Source organism: Vombatus ursinus, unplaced genomic scaffold, assembly GCF_900497805.2.
Source record: "Vombatus ursinus unplaced genomic scaffold, bare-nosed wombat genome assembly UNPS02014802.1, whole genome shotgun sequence".
Classification (NCBI taxonomy): domain Eukaryota; kingdom Metazoa; phylum Chordata; class Mammalia; order Diprotodontia; family Vombatidae; genus Vombatus; species Vombatus ursinus.
The window spans coordinates 2887175-2912654 of record NW_020954580.1 but is presented as its reverse complement, the minus strand read 5'-3'; the positions used below and the strand labels follow the sequence as shown (position 1 = coordinate 2912654).

The 25480-nt window shown below is 37.8% G+C and overlaps 1 pseudogene; it reads left to right on the top strand.

The window, feature by feature from the left end:
• Positions 1-25222, top strand: part of LOC114051487 — a 33353-nt pseudogene extending 8131 nt beyond the window's left edge.
• Positions 25223-25480: the final 258 nt, after the last annotated feature.

The following is a 25480-nucleotide window of genomic DNA, read 5'->3' as shown; positions in this document are numbered from 1 at the left end:
TTGTGACCCTCACAGAAGAAATAATTGGTAGTATATTAAAATTTGACTCCAGGGTGACAAGTCTCACCAATGAAACAAAAAGGGAATAATTGATTGGATGAACAAATACAATCGGGAAGAAGAGGAGAAGGAAACAATAACATTAAAAGAAAATACAATCTCTATAAAAGCTAAACATATCGATCTCAAAGATAGAACTCATAGAAATAACTTAAGGATCATAGATATCCCAGAAAAACACATTAAATCAAAACACATAAACACCATAATAAAAAAAAATACAAGAAAACTGCCTGAATACAGAAAACAAGATGTCAATTGAAAAAACCCACAGATTGCCTCCAGAAAAAAAAAAAACATACAAAACCCTAAGGGCCAACCTATAACCAGTGATAAAAGAAAATGACAAAGGGTAAGGACATATTTGAAAGTAAATATTTTCTGTAATAGTCAAACCTATCCTAGAATCTAACATTTGATACATTCTTCATTTCATGAGTTTTCTCTAGAATTCAACCTACCTCCACCTACTCTTGGAGCCTCTTCAATAAAATGCTGATCTGTAAGACACTTGAAGTAATTATTACTTCAGTATATTAACTTTATTTCACACATAGTCCATTTGTCTCATCTGCAAACCCAATTGCCGATATTTATCCTAATGCTCTCTCAGAGCCTTGAGGAGGAATCTTACACCTGGCAAGCATTCCCACAAGCAGATAGCTCCCACTGACCCTAATGAAAACCTTACAAACATTGGAGAAAACTAGGGAAATGAAGATTGAGGCAAAATCTTAATGCCATTCAATCACCTTGATAAAACTGGCACTTCACAGTCAAGAGATGTTGCAGCTCTTGTCTACTTATGTATGTCTTCATTGCTGGACTGGAAAAATAATATCCGTGCTCTGAGTAAGTGGATATTTTAAAAATATTTTTCCTCAAGTCATTTTTCAAGATTATTTCTTACTTCATCTAAAGTTGCTTTCTATTGACAATTCCTAACTACAAAGCATCTAGGCCCACAGACACCATAATTAGGGAGATTTCAATTACCTATGTAAGGCAGGTAATTGACAATCTAATTTAAACTCATTTCAATTACCCTTTTCCTCTTCATTAGAGCACTTAGTTATAAAATGAATGTCAGTAGATAGTCCAAGAGAGTAGATTTTTTTTTTCCAGTCTAAGATTAAGGTCAAGTCTTTCCATTGACAAAGAAGAGGAAGGGATACACAAACTCAGGTCCGAGGTTGGTATGGTGACAAAAGCAGCAGATTTAGAGTCAGAAAATATGCTACACTAACTGTGTGACCCTGGGCAAGTCACTTAACCCCAATTGCCTAAAAAAGGGAAAAAAAACTGCAAAAAAAAAAGAAAAAGAAAAAGAAAACCTGCTACACACTATGTAACAAGCAATTTAATCTCTCTGCTGCCTTATGTTCCTTCCCTTTAAAATGAAGGTTTGGGACTTCAATGACCTCCAAAGTCTCTTCCAACTTTAAATCTATGATTCTAGGACTGATGAGAAGGAGCCCCTAGATCAGCTCATTAAAAACTAATCAGCTCCGAGTGATTTCTAATCACATTCCTTTGAGTGGATGCTGAAGGACAAGTCAAATGAAATCATGTATGTAGAGCACTTTGCAAATAGGAAGGCATGGTATTAATGGGAGTTCTTATTGCTGTTACTATTATTGCTAGTCAAGGTCTTGATCAGCAAAGAAAATATAGTTGGAAAAGCTCTGTTTTTGTTGCCATAAACTGAGCTTACTATTCTCCCCTTTACCTTATCATATATAGACATAGATATACAGAGAGACATAAATATAGACCTAGATATACACATATATATGGGGCAGCTGGGTGGTGCAGTATATACAGAGCTGGGCCTGGAGTCAGGAAGACTCATCTTCTTGAGTTCCAATGCGGCCTAAGATACTTACTAGTTGTGTGACCCTAGGCAAGTTATTTAACCCTGTTTGCATCTGTTTCATCATCTATCCAATGAGCTGGAGAAGGAAATGTCAAACTGCTCTAGTATTTTTGCCAAGAAAACCCCAAATGGGGTCACGAAGAGTCAGATACGACTGAAATAACCGAACAACATACAAATATGTGAGTATGTAACATATCAATATATTACATGTGTTTGCATAAATATATAATAAATATTTGTTGTATCCTGTGATTTCACCATTGTAGGGACCTTCTGCAGCTATTCTACAACTTATGGTCTTAGAAGGCTACTGAGAAGTTAAATGAATAGCCCAAAGTCACAGAATGGGCATGGAGGGATGTGCTAGAGTCAGCTCATATCAATTGTTAAATGTCCGGTATGAGCATTTACCGCTCAGAAATTGGCAAATGCTACAAATTGGGGCTTGATTTATTGTTTTGTTGATCACATAGACCTACTAAAATTATGGAGAAAATGTTAATAATGCATGATAAACTTAAAAATGGATGATGTATACAATTTATTTGGAGAGCTCATTGTTCAGCATTTATTGGCATCCCTCTGTTGACTTTAGGAGAGATGCAGGACATAGTTGAGGAATAGGTTAGATGAGGTTGAGAATGTGGGCAAAGTAAAGGATGAAAGCATGCAGATATGATAGGAAGGAAACAAGCATTTTTAAGCATCTAATATTTGCCAGATACTGTGCTAAGTGCTAAGTGCTTTACAAATAACATCTCATAATGAATTCTGAAATACTTAATAACTGATCAACTCCAGAGGACTCATAAACATGCTATCTACCTCTAGGTAGAGAGATGATGGACCCGGAATATAAATTTCCTTCCCTTCTCTTCTTTTCCCTTCCCTCTCCTTCCTTTTTTCTCCTTTTCTTTCTTTATTTTCTTTTGGACATGGCTAACGTGAAGATTTGTTTTGTGTAATTATACATAATTGTAATGACTCCAGGCCCAATGCTGTAACCACTACTCTGCTTAGCTGCCTCAGATTGGAGCAAGGAGGAGCTCAGGAGTATTATATCTTCCCTGTTAGTTCTCCATACTGAAGGCTTTCTTTCTTTGTCTTATTAAAACAAGTGGAACATCAGAACCATTCTCAAATGAGACTAGCCAGATGTTTATGGGTCATTGCCTGCTAGAGACCTGGCATTTGTCACCATTGACCGATGACCCACACCAACTAACTCCCTCCTAAACCCACATACATGAAGAAGCCACATGACCCAGGAAGTCTCAAAATAAGGGACTCAAAATTCACCACTGGGATACAAAAGATGAGACTTTCCTCCCCTAGGATTTATGTAAAATTGAGCAAGGTTGTGTCAATCACCAGACACTACAGAGGAAAAGATCCTCAATATACCAAGTCCTGTAAAAGTTATCTTGTAGTATCCAGGCACAGAGGGAAAAAAAATCTTTCAATAAGTTCCTCCTCTTCTCCCCGATGAAATTGGGAAAGTTGAGTCAGAATCACTATCATTGGGAAATACCAGCTAATTGGTATAGTGAATAGAAGAGCACTGGGCCTGGGGTCAGGAAAACTTGACCTCAAATTTGACCTCACACACCTACTAACTGTGTGATCTCAGACAAGTCACTTAATTTCTGTTTGCCTCAGTTTCTTTAACTGAAAACTAAGGATAATAATGGCACTTTCCTCCCAAGATTGTTTTGGGGATCAAATGAGATAATATTTGTAAAGCACAACACAGTGCCTGACTCAGAGTGGGTGCTATAGAAATTCTAATTAATTGTAATTATTATTATACCTGATGCCAAATTATATCATATCAGCCTTTTTGAAATATGCTATATGTTTTCTTCAAAAAATGATAGAGCCAGAGACATTTTCCCCCCTTAGAAACACTTCAAAAGGAGCGAAACAAGAAAAGTGACTTCTTTCTCACCAATGAAAAGCAACAGTTCGGTTAACCTTGCTCTTTTCATGTGCTCTAGGCTTCCTAAGTTCATAAGCTGTCTTAAGTCTTGCTTCTCAAAACCTTAAAGCTTTCTTGAAGGTTCAGGGGTTGAGATTGATCTACCTCCAGGAAAATAGTATTGCTAACTGTGCATCAGAGAATTCTGGGCACTTTTGCATGCTGTTTGTCAGATGGGCTTGTCTCCCAACTGAGTTCTGAAATAAGTCCCAGGGCTCGGGAAGAGTCTGAAGGAGGATGGTTTGGCTTCCTCTGAGTCTGTGCCTCGGTCTATGGCACATCAAAGCCTAACAAACACCTACCCCAATCAATCCATCACTAAAAACCTTCTGCAAAACATTAACTTCCCCAAGCAAGAAAAGGAAAGAGGACAGTTGCATGACTCACCCAACGTTCTTTCCTTTCAGGTAAAGAAAAGCAGCGCACAGTTTGAATTTAGTTAAAATTATTTTCAGGTGGCAAATGCCCTGTCATTTATTATTGCTTGAATATAGTCTTAGATCAACTTTGGGTTGAGTTTATGGCTCTATTTTGGGGGTTATGAGCCTGGAAGGACCAAAAATGGTAAGAATAACTTAAAAATTCACATCTGACTGAATTCCGTGCCAACAGGTGCATAACTTCTAAGTCTCATAGTATCAGTGGTTCACATATTTTTTACATAAAACAAGCATCTTTTAATCAATTCATTTCCAGTTTAACTTGCTCTTCTGTAGAGTATAAGAAAAGTAATCTTGATGATGATAAAAGAAGGCAAACCAAACCATTCCTCATGGCTTCAAGTATGGCAAAGCTTCTTTCTGTCAACGTTTTGAGAACCATGGAAGTCAAAGGAAAATCAAGAGTCCAGATACGGGTCAGGCTCTTGATTTTTCCCATAGTTACATTTGGAAACTAGAATGTGGCCTTTCCTCTCTCTGCCCTGCTTGTTCTCAAAAGAGTTCTAGTTCCTGACTGTCCCTCTCTGGGTAGATGAAATAGGGCAGCTGTTTTGGGAGAAACTAAACAAACCCTACAATTTGGCTACAACTGATAACCACACAATGGATTAGATTGCTCTGTTTTGATAGCTGAAATAAAGGGCTAGAGTGTGGTCAATCAATACTGTTCCTTCAACCACCTTAGCAACCATGCTTCAATTGTACAGCAATTACAATGATTACCCCTGGGGAGGGTTGGAGGAAGGGAAACAGAGCTCTGATGGAACTGTTGAGCTAAGAGGATTATATTCAACTCAATTTAATCAACAAGTATTTCTACTCAACAAATATTTAATGAGCACCTACTATGTGCTAGACACTTTGGTAGGTTCTGGAAATCCAAAGACAAATTCAAAACTGTTCCTACTATCAAGGAGGTTCCAGTTTCAGGATTGTATAGACCAAGCTACTAAGTCTTCAGTTTCTGCAACTATGAAATGAGAGGCCAAGAGCCAGATTATTGCATTTCATGTAGCACATTTGGGGTGATGCCAAACTCCATAGGTTTGAGAGTTTGTTGTAATCATTTCCCATTTCCTCTGTGCTGATATGAATAAAAGGTCATGTTCATTTAGTGATTTGAGGCTGGCAGAGAACTTTATGAGAATTAGCTCGTATGATCTTCAAAAAATATTCTTAGAAGCAAGTGTTATTATTACCTCCAGATGAGGACGGTGAGGCTCAGCAAGGTTAAACTACCTCTCCAGGCTCATACAGCAGGCTTTAAAAAAAGGCTTTTACCAGCTGACTCGAGTTCCAGGATTAGATCCACCACACCACCCCCTGCTGACTTCCAGCTTCCAACCCTCTCTCAGGCCAGAGCCCTCTCATTTAAAGGGCCAGCCTCATGACTGCTCTGAGAAGAGATAGACCTAGACGTTTACCTTCTTCCTCCTGAATTAATTCCCAGACTCCCTAGGACATAACTCCTACTGCTCCTGCCTCCTATGATGACCTTTAGGGTCGTCACATGATACAATACCACCTCAGATACAAAGTCATACCTTGAGGGACAACCTTGGACCCACATCCCCTAACCAATGTCTCTATCCACTAGTACTCTGCCTTGACCTATTCCTCAGCATCTCAGTGATTCTGAACTCCTGACAACCAATGAACATGCCCTATTCCCCAGCCCCAGATGTCTGCTCCCTTAGTCTCATTTACTTCAACTCTGCCTCTTCAGTGTTCCACTCCATATCTTCTTGTCCCTTTCACCTTATGCTCTTAAACCCAAAAGGCTCTTTTCCTTTCTTGTTACATCCATCTTCTGGCACTCGCTAAGACCTGACTCCTCCACTATGCTGTTTCCTTGGACATTCTTTTCAGTACTGGCTACACTTTTCTTTCATACCTTCAAATCACCAGTCATTTAGGGGAAGTCAGAAGTTTCTTTGATCCCTATTGTAACATTCAGATCAAATGTATTACCCAGTTCTGATTCTGGTGAAAGGTATCTACCTGAACCCCCCAAGACTCCTCTCTCTTCTATGAGTTTAGTGCCTGACCCACAGTCTTTTTCCTCACCCCAACCTATGATTTCAACTTCAGCACTCACAAGAAAACCCCTTAAAATCCTCTAACTTCCCACTCTCTCAATCTATTCAATTCCCATGACCTCCATCCCACCTAAGCTACACAGAGATGATCATACCTTTGATTTACCATCACACACAAATATTCTGTGTCCCTAATTCCTTATCTAATTATAATATTTTATTTCTTTCCCTCTTTCCCCACGCCTTATGATTCCCTAATATTGTCCTTTGCCTTCTTTATGATTTCCAATCCATCCAATCCTCACTATTTCCCCAAGCCATCAGCCCTGCATTGGCTACGCTGGCTTTGCTTCTCAGTTTTAACAGTCTGGTAAACCACTTCAATTCTACACTGTCCTATATTCTGAATTCAACTCACATATATTATAAAATTGTCCCTTCGGAGTGAGTTAATCTTGGTGCTGTTGTGTTTGCAACACAAAACGTGCGGGGCAATAGCAGAAGAAAACAATGAAGATTTCTACAGTCTATTTCCTAAATGTTTTATGCCATCACTAAGGCCAGAGCTCTATCAGATATTCAATAAAATTAATTTATAGGATCATATATTTAAAATTAGGAAGTGTATCTAGTTCTTATAGAGCTGTGGTTCTCAAAGTGTGGTCTAAGTACCCTTGGGTACCTCCATCTCAGAGGATCTTCAAGGTCAAAATTATTTTCATAACAATATAAAACATTATCTGCCTATTAAGATTATTCTCCCTTTTCCAACTACATATCTATGTGAAGCCAGATTTTCTTCATACACTTCAACCAAAACAACATATCACAACAGATTGAATGCAGAAGCAGCTATGAGAATCCAGCTGTCTCTTATTAAGTCAGACATTAAAGACATTTGAAGAAATATGTAAAACAATGAAAATCTTCTCAATTTTGTTTCATTTTGGAAAGTAGCTACTTTTCATAAAAATGATACTTATGTTAGCATGTGGCAAGTTTATTGTTATTTTAATGAATTAGTAAATAAATATTTTTTAAAATTGTATTAGTTTTGACATTTATTACAGTAAATATTAATAAATAACATCCTCATAAAGAGCTCTTAATGGTCCTCAATATTTTTTAAGAGTGTCAAGGGGTCCTGAGATGAAAAAAAAAATTGAAATCATACCTTGACAAACCCTGTCATTTTACAGATGAGGAAAATCAAGGCTCAGATAAGTGAAGTGTGTTTCTCATTGTTATAGGAACCCAAATCCAATACTCTTTACACTGTTCTGTGCTACCTCCTGAGTAAATTGCTGAAATTAGTTTTAGTAATTAGTTAGAATAATAATATAATGATTATAGTATTGAGTGCTTATGGAAGAATTAACGATGTCCATTCTTCATACACCACAGATTGAGTTAGGGTTCTGCAGCAGGTTAAGACTTATTCAACTTTGTGTAACCATGTCCGAAAGCTGAATAAGAGATTTGGAAATTGTCATTAGCATATGTTTTCAGACTTAAAAGTTATGCTACCAATTCAGCCACTATGAACTTTATCACAAGATGACCATATATCAAGGATGCTTCAAGTAAAGGCAGGAAAGGTGATTTCTAAAGTCTTTTACAATTCATATAATCTAATTAGATGATTCTAGGTCCTTGAAATGGTAATATATGAGTTTTTGTACGATGATGACTTTATATTTGCATCAGACATAAAAAAATGCAAAAATAATATTTTTGCAGAGGGGCAGTATGAAGTAAAAAGAAGACTACTGTACTTGGGAATTAGAAGACCTGGCTCAGCTTTGTCAATATTTTTAAAAACTTTGATTGATAACTCCCTTCATTCCCTTCTTCTTTCCCTCCCTTCTTTCATTCTTTCTTTCTTTTGTTTGTTCTCTTTCTTTTTTCCTTTCTTTCTTCCTCCCTTCCTTTCTTCCTTTCTTTCTTCCTTCCTTCCTTCCTTCCTTCCTTCCTTCCTTCCTTCCTTCCTTTCTTTCTTTCTTTCTTTCTTTCTTTCTTTCTTTCTTTCTTTCTTCCTTCCTTCCTTCCTTCCTTTCTTTCCCTAATATAAAAGCATTTATTAAGTACTTACTACATGCCAGGCACCATGCAAAATACTGGATAAACTTATACAAAGTAAGTAAGCATAGTCTGTGCCTTCAATAAATTTACATACTAATAGGGTAAAATAACACATAAATTTGGAAAGGAGAATAAAAGGAATATGGCTTGGTTTGAAAATAAGTGGCCTTGGTTCCAGAAAAGATAAGACAAAGATTCATCTGTCAGAGTCAAGCATCCTAAGGAAGAGTTCATCTTCTGGAGGAAGGAGGAGAGGGAGGACCAGAGTAGAGAAAGCATGGTAGTCACTTCCCAGTATGTTCTATCCTACCCTCGTGCCAACCCTAGTAAGTACCAGTAGATCCTGTATTTATAATAAAGAGGCCCCAAGAAGGAAAACCAATGCACACATTGACCATATGTAACAATGTAGGATTTATTTCAAGACTTTAGTGCATCATGTCTTTGCAAAGAAGGGTATGCATACTTTGCTGTCTGTCCTCTAAAATTGAAACTGGTTGTTAGAGTAATTTTCTCACAGGAGTTCTAGCTTCTCTCAGCAGAAGCTGAGGGTCACAACCTGTTGAAGAAGAAAACATACTTAGAGAGGTGCAGTAGCCAGGGAACATCATTTTGATAATGAAAATTTGATTAATATTTTCAGAGCCAGAATTAGAAAACTGAGGGAAGAAGGAGGGGAAAAAGAGGGGAGGGGGGTTCTCGTGTAGTGACATGGAACATAGATGGCTAGGGAGAAAAATGGTAAGTATCAATCTAGACATGCTGAATATTCCCCAGTCAGAAGCCCAGGGTCCAAGAGCAAGGGTGTGCAATAATGTCTTGAAGGAGGCAACATGACCAGGAAGGCCAATTAATTGAATTCTATTAGCAGTGCTATGTAGAGAATGGAATCAGTAAAGGTCAATAAGTTCTTCAGGGGGCTGTCCGATGGACCATGGTGTTGGTGTGTAATTAAGCTCCCAAAACAAATCAAAGGTCACTCCCCAAGAAAGCAGAAGAGTACATAGTTATCAAGTTTCCCTAGGACTATGAGGTTAACAGATGCCCCATCTCCTCTCTGGTGGTTTGAATAGTTTCATTAGTGTCATCTGTAAGTCATAGAGATATTGAATGACAGGAAAATCCCAAAGAAGATTTCAAAACAAATTTACCTAGAATGAAGGGTTATATGACAGAAATTAACTCCTCTGGAATGGATTTACAGTATGGATAGTTGGTATCAAGTTATCCAAATGAGTATCCATTATAAGGATGAACAGGGTTGGCCTTTTACTAGTTCAGGATCTAGGCAAAAACTCTATTCAATACCCTTCACCTGCTTTTTTGGTTCTCTCTTACATCTGTGGGGTCTTCCTTCATCCTCCTCCCATCCAGATGTCCAATTTTCTCATGATGCTCTTTTCCCTGATCTGAATCTCCCACTGTAACACCCCATCCAGATTTCTCCTGGAAGCTACCCCATGCTTCCAAATGATTGTTCCACCTTTCATTAATAAGTTCATTCTCTCAATTTAGTGATCCTATCTAATGTTTGGGGAAAAAAAATAATTAGGAAGAACGAATTCATGCTAAGGTGTAAGTTACTGATAGCCCCTGCCAGAATTGCAGGAGTCTTAGAATATTCACATTAAAAAAAAAAAAGCATGTTTGTCCATCCAAAGGAAATAAATGGTCAAGTTTCTGAAAGTGTGATTAAATGAAGTGAGAATTTGGGGCAGTGAATGGTAAAAGATTCTCTGGGTTAAAATCTTGCCTCCATAAAATCTTACTCTAATGCTTCAGCATGCAGGTATGTAGGATATGATTGTGGTTTCTCAAAGTCAATGGCAGTGAAGTGCAAACTCTCCCAGGTCCTGCCAAACCAGAAAGGCTATGAGTTTGCAGTGGTGGTAGCAGCAGCAAGATGTACCACTTCAGGATCAATTGTTTTAAAAAGGCCCCAAAGAAATATTGGGTTATAGAGTAGAAACTAGAGCCAAGATATGACATCTTCGGGTTATCTCAGTCATTCTGTGGTTGATATAAATCTATGTTTTACTTTGTGAAATATGTCTACTTGGTAATTCGGTGGGTTTCTGTCTCGATGCAATAAATTAGCATTTCTTTAGGATGCACATTAATCTTTACAAGTTAGGACCCCAGTCTTCCAAATCTGAGGTTTGCCCATCATTTGAACTCCCTCATGACATGGCCCTTCACTCTCTAGCTATTGTTTTATTAAAGTCACTGCAGAACAGGGCTCCTATTTGTCAGTTGCACTTCATAGATATAAGGGAGTAGAGATAAAATCTATTAGGCCAGTATGGCACCCATTAATGTTCCATTGGCAGTAATTAAATCCTGATGGAAAATCACTATAAATATTTCTCCAAAACTGAACCAGATGTTTTGGCAGCTGGGTGAAGAAGGAAACCTGGAAAACTCCACATGCCACGGGGGAAGACACTTCAGAGGAGAACCTGTTATAAGCCTCTGATTGCTCACTGTCACAGTTTGCTGGAAACATTAAATAAGAAAATAATTTCTTCCCTTCTGGCCTACTATAGCCCAAAAGATGATGCACAGTAACAATTGGAGAACAGTGTATCAAACAACAACAATTTTCACAATCTCTATAATAATGAGGAAAAAAACTAAGGTAGATAGCTATATTTCAATATAAGAAGCCGAAATAAATTTACAGAGTTGCTCTAACTTAGTCATGCCTCATATATCATATCTTTACATGGCTTACAGGGGAAATAATTCTCAAATTAATTGCCAGTGAAAATATTAATTACTGCTGTATTCATTAAATGTTCAATTAACAAATGAAAACATAAAACACATTTCTGTAGCTGCCCAGCTGTGACCCAGTGAGGTTTCATTTAGAGCATTCATTTATCCTCACCTTTGAGCTCACTACTATTTCCTCCATCTTCCCTCTCCCTAAGACCTCCCGTGGCCTATTTTCTTCCCAGTACATTATTTAAATACCTTGACAAAATACTTTACAGTGGAGCAGAGCTCACTCTAGTCTGGGCATTTAGATCCACCATGAAGCTGTCATGATATCTTGTCAATGAAATGAGAAGAGAAGAGTTATTTGATCCATGCAGACATAAATTAATAATGGAGGCACCATTTTCCATCAACAGGGATGGCAGCAGTGGGTGAGTATAACTCTCAATTGGCTGGGCTCCAATCCAAGGTGATACAGACTTTGCATTAAGAAACGAGGAATCACTGGCTCACTAGGTATTGGGCCATGTCAGACCCACATGGGACCCTAGGAGTGCAGCACAATGACACTGGCAACCATTCCCTTCAGCCAGCACATTTCATTATGTCAAGGCAATTGCTACCCTAGTACCTATCTGATTAGTGCTAATTTATTTTCTGTGTTAAGGAGGTTAACTACACTGTTATTTTCTCAGCTACTCAGCTTTACTGCATGTCTGGAGGACAATATTCAGGGTAACCTCATCGGGGGAAGGAATCACACAGAGGACGTGGCTGAACAATAAATAACCTTAAAAATAATGTGTCCTTCAGACAGAGGAAATAAAGCAATATAATATTAATTGTGGCAAGCAGGGAGGAAACACATATTTCACAGACTGAAAGAGACGGCATAATGGCTACACATTCCTCAAAATACAATATCATACGAAACCAAACAGAAAGGGCCGGCAAAAACACTAAAACTTCAAACGACGTCTGGGAGTTCAAGTTGAAATGTATTTTGAGAATTGCTACAGATATTATCGAGTAAACCCATGCAACTAGCCGAGCTTTCTTTTTCAATAAGATACCTCTTTACAAGCCTGATCTGACCACTGCGAAGAGAATATTTTTACAAGATACAATCATGTAACTTTTTTCAGAACCAAGAGGCCATGTTTACACAAAGGAAAGATGTCTACATCATACTGTTCGTACTACTCATCTTAGAAAACAATAAATAAATAAATGAATGAATGAATGAATAAATAAATAAATTGAATGAATGAATGAATGAATAGGAACTAAGGTGAAGACCTCATTAGGTATTGATATATACATATATACACACAAACATATATACATACACATGTTCATAACATACCTTTATGACATACATGTGTGTGACATGTGCGTCTATATCATATACATATATACATATGTGTGTGTGTGTATGATATGTTGTTGGGAGAATATCAAGAGACTTTCATCAGGAAAATTCTCTTTCCTACAGTATAATGATATGCAAGGTAGAGAGCCAACCTTGGAGTCAGGAAGACCTGAGTTCAAGCCCTACCTCTGAGATATACTGATTGTGTGATCCACTGCAAGCCATTTAAACTCTCAATGCTTGATGTATTGATCAAAGTTCTTAGGTCTTTCAAGACTGTTCATCCTTAAAAGGTTGTTCTCTTTGTATACATTTTTTCCCCAGTTTAGTCACTTCACACTGCATCATTTCATACAAGTTCTCCCAGGTTTCTCTGAAATCATCCCTTTTGTTATAATTCCTTACAGCATAATATTATTGTGTGACATTCATGGACCGTAACTTGTTCAGTCATTCTTCAATGAAATGACAAACCACAATTCCAGGAGATCAATGATGATTTTTGCCTCCTAGCGGAATGATGTAGGACTCAAGATGCAGAATGAGTTGCATTGTTTGGATATGCTTGGCTTGACTATGCATATTTGTTACAAGGGTTTTGTTTTTCTTTTTTCCCTCCAGTGGTGGGAGAGAGGGAAATAAAATGAATGGTTGTTTATTGAAAATGTGAAATTTAAAAAAAAATTAAAAACTCACTGCTTTAGCTATTCCTCTAAGATTATAAGTTTCAGAGAAAGTATTAACTTGCATTATTAATGCAGAGGGAGATTCTGCACATGGAAGTTCCCCATGTCAATAAAATCACACTAGTTTTACCAGTCCTTATGGTAGACACGTGAACATTTTCAGGAAACCAGTTCTAGCAGGGCAGAGCTGCTTGGTATTTTTTTTTAACACCTATGCCTATATGTTTTAGCATTTGCTGTCATAGGGATGTAAACATCAAAACAAAAACATAATTCCTCATGTTCCCATGGAGCTTCTGTTGGATCACCTTAAATGATGCTTAAGGCTAATCCCCTTTCATTAAGAAGATTGTGTCTGGTATTTGTTTGTATATGTTTTCCTACCATTTTTACCATTATACCACTGTATCATGTAGATATTAGCAAGATAACCCATGCAGCTCGCTGAGCTTTCTTTTTCAATAAGATAATTCTTTTACCTGATCCGACCATTGTGAAGAGAATATTTTTATGAGACACAATCATTTAACTTTCTTTCAGGACCAAGAGGTTCTGTTTAGCCAAAGGGAACCTGATATAAAACGAAGAATTTTTCTAAAATACTTCTTCTCTTGGGAGTATAGACTACAAATTAGGGAGACCAATTTCAGATTATATTTTGAGACAACCACAGAGTGGGTGACTCTGATTCTAAAAAAAAAAAAAATTGTTCTCATACAACAAGATCACTTTATGCTGTCCTTTGATAAATAACTCAGTTCACCATCATATATAGATAGGTCTATATTTATATCAACATCTTCACTCTAAAAATTCTGCACCTTTTTCATTAAAATGCAATCCCACTTGAAGTAAGAAAATGTCTCTAAACTACTGGACGTGTCGTCCCCTGAACCTAGAGCCTTTTCTCCATATTTTCCTGCCAAAAATTGCCCTTAGCGCTATTTAAAAACTCTGTTAACGTTTCATTGGCTCCAAGGAGTTTTCCCAAACTAGCTTCACCTGACTCAAATCATTCATTAAGTCAGTCAACAAACATTTGTTAGGTGTTTATTCTGTTCAGGCACTACATCCCACTCTAATGCCTTCTCCTGCCTCTCCTCTGTATCTTTCCTATCTCTGGAAATGTGTATCATGTATGAGAAGATGACTATTATTGCCTATGTAGTTTATTCTCACCATGAGTCATGCTTTCGTCAGCTTCAAGGAAATAAGTGTGTATATAGGAATGAGAAGGGGAGAGGGAGAGACAGAGAAAAAGAGTCATAGGTAAACAGGGGTAAATGGTGGGACAGAGAAGAAGTGGAAGAGAGGAAAAGGAGGGGAAAGAAAAGAAAAGAGACAATGTTCAAGTGCAATGTTTCGTTATGACACGCGTGAGTGCAAGAGTTGAATTCTCTTATCTATGTAAATCTTATCAAGTCCAATAGGTTTTAGTTATGGGTTCTGATATGGACTACATGTCTGTTATTCAGAGGACTAGCCTAGCTAGTTCAGAGAAGCCCACTGCCAAAACACTGGCCACCAACTAATGAACTTGGGGGAGGGAGGGAGGCAGGCAAAAAATAACTAAACTACTTACTAAGATGTAGATGAGTGGTAAACTACATTGTTGTATGAAGTACTTACTCCCTGCTCACCCATACAGAGCAATCAATCATTTGTTAATGATCAGCAAGCATTTGCTATATTTCTAGTATATGCCAGGCACGTATATCTCAACAAATGGGCTAAACCAGATTGAAGGTAACCGATAAGCCTCAGAGCTGTCAGTGAGGTAGAGGGATGTCTACCCCAAGCATACGAAGATGTCCCCCAGCGACATGGATGGATGAGAGCAGTTTGTTCCACTGGCCATGAAGGCAGCTGAAGCAGATGCTGTGAAGTGCTTAGAGACTGGACAGACATCAAAGATGCAGAGGTCATCCACTGAATCTGGAGCCATCTCCAGTTGTCTTAATATTTGTCTTACCACTGGACTTAATGAGTCAGTGAGGCTGAAGACTTTGTGCAATTCTGCCTCACTTAAATCTAATTCATGCACAAGTTAAGACATCACCCCCATGATGTCATTGGTCCTCTTCAAAAACAAAGGACAAATAACAGTTAGAAATATTAAAAACAAGAACAAAAATGAAACAGTCCTTTACTTCAAGGAAATTATATTCTAATAGGGGAAATAAAACAGTACCTATATATCTGTACAAAATACAAATAAAGTTGAGGGGCATTATGATCTGAGGAGGCAGTCTAAAAAACCTTTTTGTAGAAGGTAGAACTTAATCTGAGCTTTGAAGGTGAAGAGAGAGGGCATTTTAAGGATGGCATACAGTCACTACAAAGACATGGAGAAGGGAGATAGAGATTTATCAGTGAGGAGAAGCAAGAAGGCTATTTTGGCCAGACCATAAAGGAAATGAAGTCATGAATAATAAGGTTGGAAAGATAGATTAGGGCCAGGTTGTGAAGGGCTTTATAGGCTAAACTGAATAGGCTATACTTGATTCTAGAAGAAATAAGGAACCCCTAGAGTTTATTGATTCCACATCCACTGTTCTTTCTACTACATCAAAATGCTTCCCGGGTGTGTATGTATGTATGAATATACATACATATGTATATACACACGTGTATGTATGTATATGTATGTACATACATATAAGTATTTTTTTCCAATGTTTTCACCAAGGATTCTGTAAGTCTTTAATTTCCCTTGTAACTCGCCTCCATGCTAAGCACAGTGGTCTGTGGCAGCTGAGAAAATTCAATAAAAATGGACATAATGATTGCAAAGGAGTCACAGAACACAAGCAATTTCCAACTTTCTGAGAATTACTTTTTCTCACACCAGGAAGGAAAACAAAGAAAAACCCATAAAAGTCAACATTTGGTCAGACCTGGACTAATTGCCACTTTCTGAATATTGGTCATTAGTATTGGGCACCTGAAGCTCTCTGCTTTCTTGGATTTGAAACACCGTCTCTGAGTTCTTTGTATCAATAGTGTAAATTTGAGATTCAAAGACTGTTCTAATCATGCCAATCAGTATCTCCTTTATAGTATATTCTCTATGGCTAAGTATTACAAGAAATATGTATTAGGAAAACCATTCCATTCTGTTAGCTTTCGCTGCTTAAAATGTAGTTTCTTTTTTTTTTCAGTGAGGATGTTTGTAATTTATGCCTCCTTGCATTCCAGAGTATGAAAATATCCTGTTTAAAGCTATAAACCCAGACTCATATTCAATTAATTCTTTTCCCTAAATTACGACAACTTAGGCAACTCAAATGAAATAGTAAAAAAAAACCCAAAACTTTTCATAGAATCTAGTCTGTATCTATTCTTTTAATTGGAGCAATATAGCAACGTGGACCTGCATGATCTCATGACTGTTTGGTCAGGAGATTTAAATGGCAAATAGAGAACTTTACCTTTTGTCCTTGAGTCAGTAGGGAGTCACTGGAATTCACTGAGTAGGGGAAGGGAGGGAGAGCACGGTCTTAAACTTTAGGAAAAGCACTTTCTCAAATGGATTGGAGATAGAGAGACCAATTAGGTCACTGCAATAGTCCAGATGGGAGGTTATGAAGGCCTGAACTAGGGTGTTGGATATGTTATATACTCTCTGTATACTCACACATAGTATAAGAGATATGGTGAAGGTAGAATCAACAAGATTTGGCAACTGAGAGGAAATGCAGGATGTTGTTGTTTGTCCTTCATTCTAAAAGAGGACAACAACATCAGGGAGGTGATGCCATGACATGCAAGTGAATTGGATTTAAGTGAGAGAGGGCTGTGCAAAGTCAGCAGCCTCACTTTCTTCTCCAGAGCCATCTGGGTCCAGTGGCCAGATATGGATCAGGACAACTGGAAATGGCCCAGGATGCAGTGGGGGACCTTGGCCTTTTTAAGCTAACATCTTCAATAGGTCTCAGTTTGACTGAAGCAATGCCCATTCAGTGATTAAGGCTAGGCAAGAAATGAGGCAGAGGGGAAGCTAGGTGGGGCAGTGGATAGAGCAATGGCCCTGAAGTCAGGAGGCCCTGAAGTCAGGAGAACCTGAGTTCAAATCCGGCCTCAGACCAAACACTTGACACTTACTAGCTGTGTGACTCTGGGCAAGTCCCTTAATCCCAATTGCCTGGAAAAAAAAAGAAATGAGGCAGACAATGGCCTCTTTACCTAGAAAAAAATCCATTTGGGAGGGAAAGACCTTTAGGGTTTCTGGCCAAAACAGAAACAATTGCTATTTACATTACTCTGAACCAATCAAGGCCCCCAAAAAATGAAAAAAAAATGAGCAAGGGGGGCTTGGCCTGGGACTTATATTGGCCAATCAATGAGAGTGAGAATGATTTGGCTTTAAGGTAGGGTCCTTAAAAATAAAATTTCAGCAATTAAAATGTACATTCCTTCGGGCAGAGCACCCACAGGTAAGGGTATGATACCCTTTGTGGACAGAGGAAAAGAGAGAAAGAAAGAGAGACAGACAGACAGAGACAAAGACAGACAGAGACAGAGACACCAAGAGAGACAGAGAGAGAGAGGAAGGAAGAAAGAAAGGAAGGAAGGAAGGAATGAAGAAAGAAAGAAGGAAAGAAGGACAGAAAGAAAGAAGGAAAGAAAGAAAGAAAAAGAAAAAGCTCTGTTGTCTAACTGGCCAGTTGCAATTGGGTCCCCAGTAGGGAAGCTCCTACTACTATTCACAATGGTTATTATTTGTCCTTCATTCTTGAAGAAGACTATGACGTCAGAGAGGTGATTCCATGACTTGCAAGTTGATTGGATTTAAGTGAGGGAGAGCTGTGCAAAGTCCCCAGCCTCACTTTCTCCTGCTGGGATGAGTGAAAATAAAGAAACAAAGATGACGTTGAGGTTGTAAACCTGAATGACAGACACTAGAACCTTAGCAAAAATAGGAAAGTTTGGAAAAGGGGTGGGTTTCAGGACAAAAGATGATATAATGAAATCAGTACAGTTCAGATTGAAACTCAACTATGCCTTTTCAACTTGTGCAACTCATTCTATCCAAATCCAAATTGAAAAGTAATAGGCCTCATCTTCATTGGTCACTGATCCATGATACAGAGTTTGTCTTTTAAGGAGTGCTTTCTGATACTACTAGGAAGAAGAGAGTGGAGAACTGAGCTGGGGTTGAGAGAGGGAGGATTTTCTCAATAGCGTCTGTTATTTGGCTTGAAATAATGTCACAACTATTCTGAGGGGCCAGTGCCAGATGCAAAAAGGGAGAGGTTGAGATTTTATCCTGTTTTAGAAAGAGCAGAGTTGGGAGAGTGTTGGGCCAATAACAGGTGAAGGGTAAGTGTGGTTGTATTGGAGTCAAGTACCCATGACTGGTAAGCATAGGAGAGTGGAATGCTATCCATCTTTCTGTCCTCTGATTGGTTGTTTACAAAGTTGAAGATCATGCCACACAATACTTCTCCAAGAGGATGAGTCTCAAACTTTGGAGTCCACCACATTAAAAAGTTGCTAAGCAGAGATCTATATAAGTTTTGAGAGGGAAAGTCATTGCAAACCAAAACCTGCTCTTACTTTTAATTTCACTATTTCTCTGTCCTTGGTGCCACAATTCCCTCATTATCTTTTCTCATCACTGAAGCTATCTTTGTCTCTCCTAATCAGTTACCAATACTAGTTGATCCTGCCCCAGTAGCATTTCTGGAATCCACCTCCTCCTTACTACTCCTAAAAAGCAATAGATTTCACCATTTCCAAAGGGATATGACTATAATACCTGTCCTTTTCTTCTTTGAACCCTAAAATGTAGTAATGTGAGTTCCTATTGGGTGTAATCCTTGATAACATTCCTCTTCACACATTTTAATAATAGCTGAAAATGTACGAATTCGATCCAATAGCCAGAACCAAGATGGCAAGGAAAGAGCAGGGACTCGCCTGAGCTCTCCTGAATTGTCCTCCAAATAACTTTCAATAAAACATCAAAAAAAAAAAATTCTGAAGTGGCAGAACACACAAAAGGATGGAGTGAAACAATTTTCCAGTCCAATGTAACCAAGAAGGTTGTCAAGAAAGAATTGTCACACTGAGATGAGAACAGAGCACAATTCAACACAGGTAATGCCCCAGCAAGCCATGGCAGGCCTTAGAGGCAACTGAATCTGCAGCAGCAGCTAACAGAACACTCAGTTCACAGATGGTAAGGGAGACAGATAACTGGTCAGAAGGAGATTATAGGGGCCCTTTTGCTGGAAGGACTCTGTTGCATTGCCCATACACAGATCTGGGTCAGAGTCCTGGGTCATGGTCCTGGATCCACAGTCCCAGGGTGAGGAGGAGCACTAGCACACCAAAACTTGCAAGGGAGTGCAAGGGATTGCAAGGGAGTGGGGATCCTGGTCACAGTTTCATGGCAGAAAAGAGTGCTTCTGGCCACACACATAGCAAAGCACAAGCCAGGTGGGTAGAAAACACACCTCTCCTTAAATCATACTACCTTTATGAAATTACTGAAAACTTACAGACCCCTAGAACTAGCTCTGAAAACAGCTGCACAAAAAAAAAAAAAAACAAGGCATAGAACAGTGCCCCTTCACCCTGGAAGCAAAGTCCTACTTTAGCATAAAGCTAAAAGTCAAGAAATAAACTGGACAAATGAGCAAATAACAACAAGAAGAACCTGAAAGTAGAAAATTACTATGGTGACAGGGAAGATAAAAAAAATCAGAAGAAGACAACAAAGTCAAAACTGATATATCCAAACTTCAACGAAAAGTGTGAATTGGTCTCAGGACCAAAAATAATTCCTGGAAGAGCTCAAAAAGGATTTTAAAAAGTAAACAATGGAGGTAGAGGAAAAATTGGGAAAATAAAAAAGACTGATACAAAAAAAATTATGAAAAAACAGTCAACGTCTTGGTAAAGGAAGCATAAAAAATACTGAAGAAAATAACACTTTAAAAAATAGAATAGGCCAAATCATAAAAAAGGCACAAAAATCCAATCAAGAGAAAAACTCCTTAAAAAGTAGAATTGGCCAAATGGAAAAGGAGGTACAAAAGCTCTCTGAAGAAAATAATTCTTTAAAAAGTAGAATTGGGCAAATGGAATTTAATGACTCCATCAGACATCAAGAAACAATAAAACAAAATCAAAAGAATGAAAAAAATAAAAGAAAATGGGAAACATCTCATTAGAAAAACAACTAATCTAGAAAATAAATCGAGGAGAGATAATTTAAGAATTATTGGACTGCCTGAAAGAACTCTGAGATAAAGGATAAAATACTGCAAGCAGCCAGAAAGGAATAATTCAAATATTATGGCTCTACAGTCAGGATAACACAAGATTTAGCAGCTTCTACATTAAAGAATTAGAGGGCTTGAAATATGATATTCCAGAGGGCAAAGAAGTTAGGATTACAACAAGGAATCGCCTACTCATTAAAACTGAGTATAATACTTCAGGGGAAAAAATAGATACTTAAAGAAAGAGAGGCCTCTCAAGCATTCCTGATGAAAAGACCAGAACTGAATAGAAAATTTGACTTTCAAATACAAGATTCAAGAGAAACATAAAAAGGTAGACAGGAAAGAGAAATCATAAGGGATCCAATAAGGTTAAACTGTTTGCATTCCTACATGGGAAAGTGATACTTGTAACTAAGAACTTATTATTAGACCATTTTGTTTGTTTGTTTTTTGATTAGGCAATGAGGTTAAGTGACTTACCCAGGGTCATATAGTTAGTAAGTGTTATGTGTCTGAGGCCGGATTTGAACTCAGGTCCTCCTGAATCCAGGGCTGGTGCTCTATCCACTGCACCATCTAGCCGCCCCTTTTAGACCATTTTGAAAGAGTATACATAGACAGAGAGCACAGATGTGAGTTAAATATGGTGGGATGGTACCTAAAAAATAAAACTAAAGGGTAAGAAGGAGGAATGCACTGGGAGAAGGGGAAAGGAAAAGATAGAATAGAGTAAATTATCGCACATTAAAGAAACACAAAAAAGATTTTACAGTAGAGAAAAGATGAGGAAGTAGGGGGTGCTTGAACTTACTCCCATCAGAGTTCCCTCATAGAGGGAATAATATATGCACACAGCTGGCTATAGATATCTATCTTATTCTATAGGAAGTAGGAAGGAAGAAAATAAGGGAGGGGGTGATAGGGAGGGCAGATTGGGGGAAGTAGCAGTCAAAAGCAAAAGACTTTTGCAAATGGACAGGGTGAAGGGAGAGAGACAGTAGGTTAAGCAGAGGGAAAATAGGACAGAGGGAAATACAGTTAGTAATTATAACTATGAAAAATACAGCAAGTTTCTCTGAAAAGGCTTCATTTTACAAATATATAGAGAACTGAGTCAAATTTATAAAAATAAAAGCCATTCTCCACCTGATAAATGGTCAAGGGATATGAATAGGCAGTTTTCAGACAAAGTTAACAGAACTATCTATAGTCATATGAAAATGTTCTAAGTCATTATTGAATGGAAAAATGCATATTAAAATAATTTGGAGGTGCCACCCCATACCTATCAGATTGGTTAATTTGATGGAAAATGAAATGACAAATGTTGGAGGGAATATGGGAAAACTGAAACACTAATTCACTGTTGGTGGAGTTGTAAACTGATTCAACCATTCTGGAGAACAGTTTGTGACTATGGCCCAAGGGCTATCAAACTATATTTACCCGTTGATCCAGCAATGCCACTACTAAATCTATACCCAAAAGAAATTTAAAAAAGGAAAAGAATCTACTTGTACAAAAAAAAATATTTTTAGCAGCTTTTTTTGTGATGACAAAGAATTGGACATGGAGAGGATGCGCAACAATTGGGGAACAGCTAACAAGATGTGGTATACGACTATGATGCAACATTCTTGTTCTGTAAGAAAGGATGAACAGGATGCTCTCAGAAAACTCTGGAAAGACCTACATGAACTGACACAAAGTGAAATGAGAAGAACCAGGAAAACTTTCTACATAGTAATAGCAATCCCGTGTGATGTTCAATTATGAATGACTTAGCTATTCTCAGTAATACAATGATCCAAGACAATTTCAAAGGACTTATGATGAAAAATGCTATCCATCTCTAGAGAAAGAACTGATGCAGTGTAAATGAAAATAGAAGCATACCTTTTTTTTAACTTTATTTTTCTTATTTTTTTGGGAGGTTTGTGTTTTCTTTCACAAAATAACTAATATGAAAATGTTTTTCATGATTGTACATGTATAATCTATATCAAATTGTTTGCTTTCTCAATGATGAGGGAGGACAGAAAGGAAAGGAGAGAATTTGGAACTCAAAATATTCAATGAATGTTAAAAATAGTTTTACATGTAATTAGAAAAAAAATAGTATATATATATATATACATTATATATATAACAAATTCAATTCAGTATAAAATTATTTGGTGGCTCTTATGTGTGAGATACTATGCTCAACTCTGGGAAGGGAATAATGAAAAAAAGGATCTATGCCTACCCTCAGAAAATTTATAATCTAACAGGGGATACTAGGATATTCTATGGCCATAATACAAGGCAGAAATTGAGGACTTTCAAGCATTCTTGATGAAAATACCAGAGCTGAGTAGAAAATTTGACTTTCAAATACAAGACTCAAGAGAAGCATAAAGAGGCATGTCTCTAGACATTGATTTGACTGAACTAATTCATGCTGTGGAGCTTTGTGCCCAGGCCTGGAATTGAGAGGCACTGTTAAAAGGCTCCCAATTACTTCCTGCCCTTTGAAAACTCAGAAAATCTCTCTTCAGACTCTGGATAGCCAAGCACTACAACTAAAACTTTGTTTGAATGTTTATGTTTTATGCTTGCTGTCCTGGATCTTTCTTACTATTGTTTAGACTTTGTTAAATTGGAAGAAGGTTGAGGCTTGAACTTCCTACCAACCAGCAAGGCTAAGATTAGCTTTGCTTGAGTTGCTTGCCATTTGTTGTTGGAATTGCTAATGAATTCATTAACTGAGTCTTCCATCAGAGTAATGAATGTCTCCAACTTCGTGTGTGTGAAATCAGGCTATGATTCACTCCACAATCCACATACAGAGAGGCTACAAAGCAGACTGCAATGACCACTGCTTAACAAGAATTCCCAGCAACCTTTCAGGCGACTCTCTAGTTCTCTTCTTACAGAACAATAATATTACTAAGGCCTCCAATGAGCTCCAGCAACTTTTCAATTTGACAGAGGTAGATTTTTCACAGAACTATTTCACAAATACACAAGAAGTGGGGCTGGCCAATCTCACCCTGTTCACTAGCTTCCATCTGGAGGAAAATCAGATCACGGAGATAAATGACTACTGTCTGCAGGACCTCATGAGCTTGCAAGAACTCTACATAAACCATAACCAGACCAGCAGCATTTCTATTAATGCCTTTTCAAGGCTGAAGAATCTTCTGAAATTCCACTTCAATTCTAACAGTTGAAAGTGATTGATAGTCACAAGTATGATTCTACACCTAACCTGGAAATTCTGGTGATTAGGGGAAATTCAGCGATTGGCATCTCAGATATGAATTTTAAGCCCCTTTCAAATTTACACAGCTTAGTTTTGACAGGAATGTATCTCACCAACAAGCCTGGTAATACCTTTGTGGGTTTGGACAACCTTGAGAGTCTTTCTTTTTATGACAAAAAAAAAAATGATCACTGTCCCTCAGCTCGCAGTTCAGAGGGTTCCAAACATGAAATTCTTACATCTCAACAAAAATCCAATTCACAAAATCCAAGAAGGGGACTTTAGAAATATATCAAGGTTAAAAGAACTTGGCATTAACAATATGGGTGAATTAGTATCAGTGGATCACTATGCCCTGGACAATCTACCCGACCTTACAAAACTTGAAGCCACCTATAATCCCAAGTTGTCTTACATTCACCACTTAGCTTTTCACGTCTTCACTCTCGAAAGCCTGATACTCAACAGAAATGCCTTGAATACTGGTTAGTAAAAGACTGTGGAAACTCTTCCAGACCTGTGTGAGATTATCATTCTCAACAATTCTCTGAGGTTTAACTGTGTCATCTACTGGGTTAATTCCAAAAAAACCAATATCCAATTTATGGAGCCCCTGTCCATGTTTCTGCCATACCACCTGAATATAGGGGGTAGTAGGTAAAAGAAGTTTTGATTCAGGACTCAAATGAACAGTGACTTCCTATTATTCCTCATGAAACATTTCCAAATCATTTGAATATGAATATTGGCATGATGATATTCCTAGATTGTTGAGCCATGGCAAAACCTGAGCTCAAAATTTATTAGGTAATACTGCTTAGAAATAACATAACAGTGGAAACTCTTTCATACAAGTATAAACTGAGAAATGAGCTCAGGGAGATAAATTTGTGTTGCCTAAAATATAGAAGGGATAGATGTGCAAGTAGCTACAATAAAGGTCAATGAAACCCTTTTGGATGGTACTTAGGTACTGAAAATCTATGTCAAATAGACAGAATCTCATTCCACTTTACAGTTTTTGAAGGTTAATTCCAATGTCATGACTTCATATTTTAAACGGTCATCTGTGACTATGACAATCAATAACCCCCATATCACATATACTGCCCAGGTTCCAGTTGATGTTCATGAGTACAACTTGACACACCTTCACCCATCTACTATTTCTGAGGTGTGTTTCACAGTGTCCGACATCCAACAACAGGCTTGAAAGTCATGTGTTAAAATCACCACAAAGAATACCACTTTTGCACTTCAGATTTTGGATCAGGAAACTAGCATTTCCTGGCAGAAGTTATGAGGTCAATGAGTGAAGTGATTAGCCTGGTTTCCATTGCAGTTTATGTAGTCAGAAAGTTCTTCACTTCCCCTCAATGAACTTTATCCTCCTTGGGATGGTGACAATGTAAAAGACAAAGGTAGTTCAGTAGAAACCAATCCAACTCAAGCTGACAGGTCCAGAAACTATTACATGTGGTAACTTAGGGGATATTTTGCTTCTTTGTAAGGAGTACAAAACTGTTTTTGCTTTATTTGACAAAAGTAACAAAGTTTGGAGATTTTTGTATTTTTTACTTTGCTAACTTGTGGCACAATGATGAGGGTGGATATTTCAATTTTTTTTTTTTAGTATAAAGTGGTTTGGCATGTGGCAATTTCTTCAAGCTTCCAGTTTGTATTTGGTTTTTATCATTATCATTATCATTATCATTATCATTATCATATTGTGATTATTTTT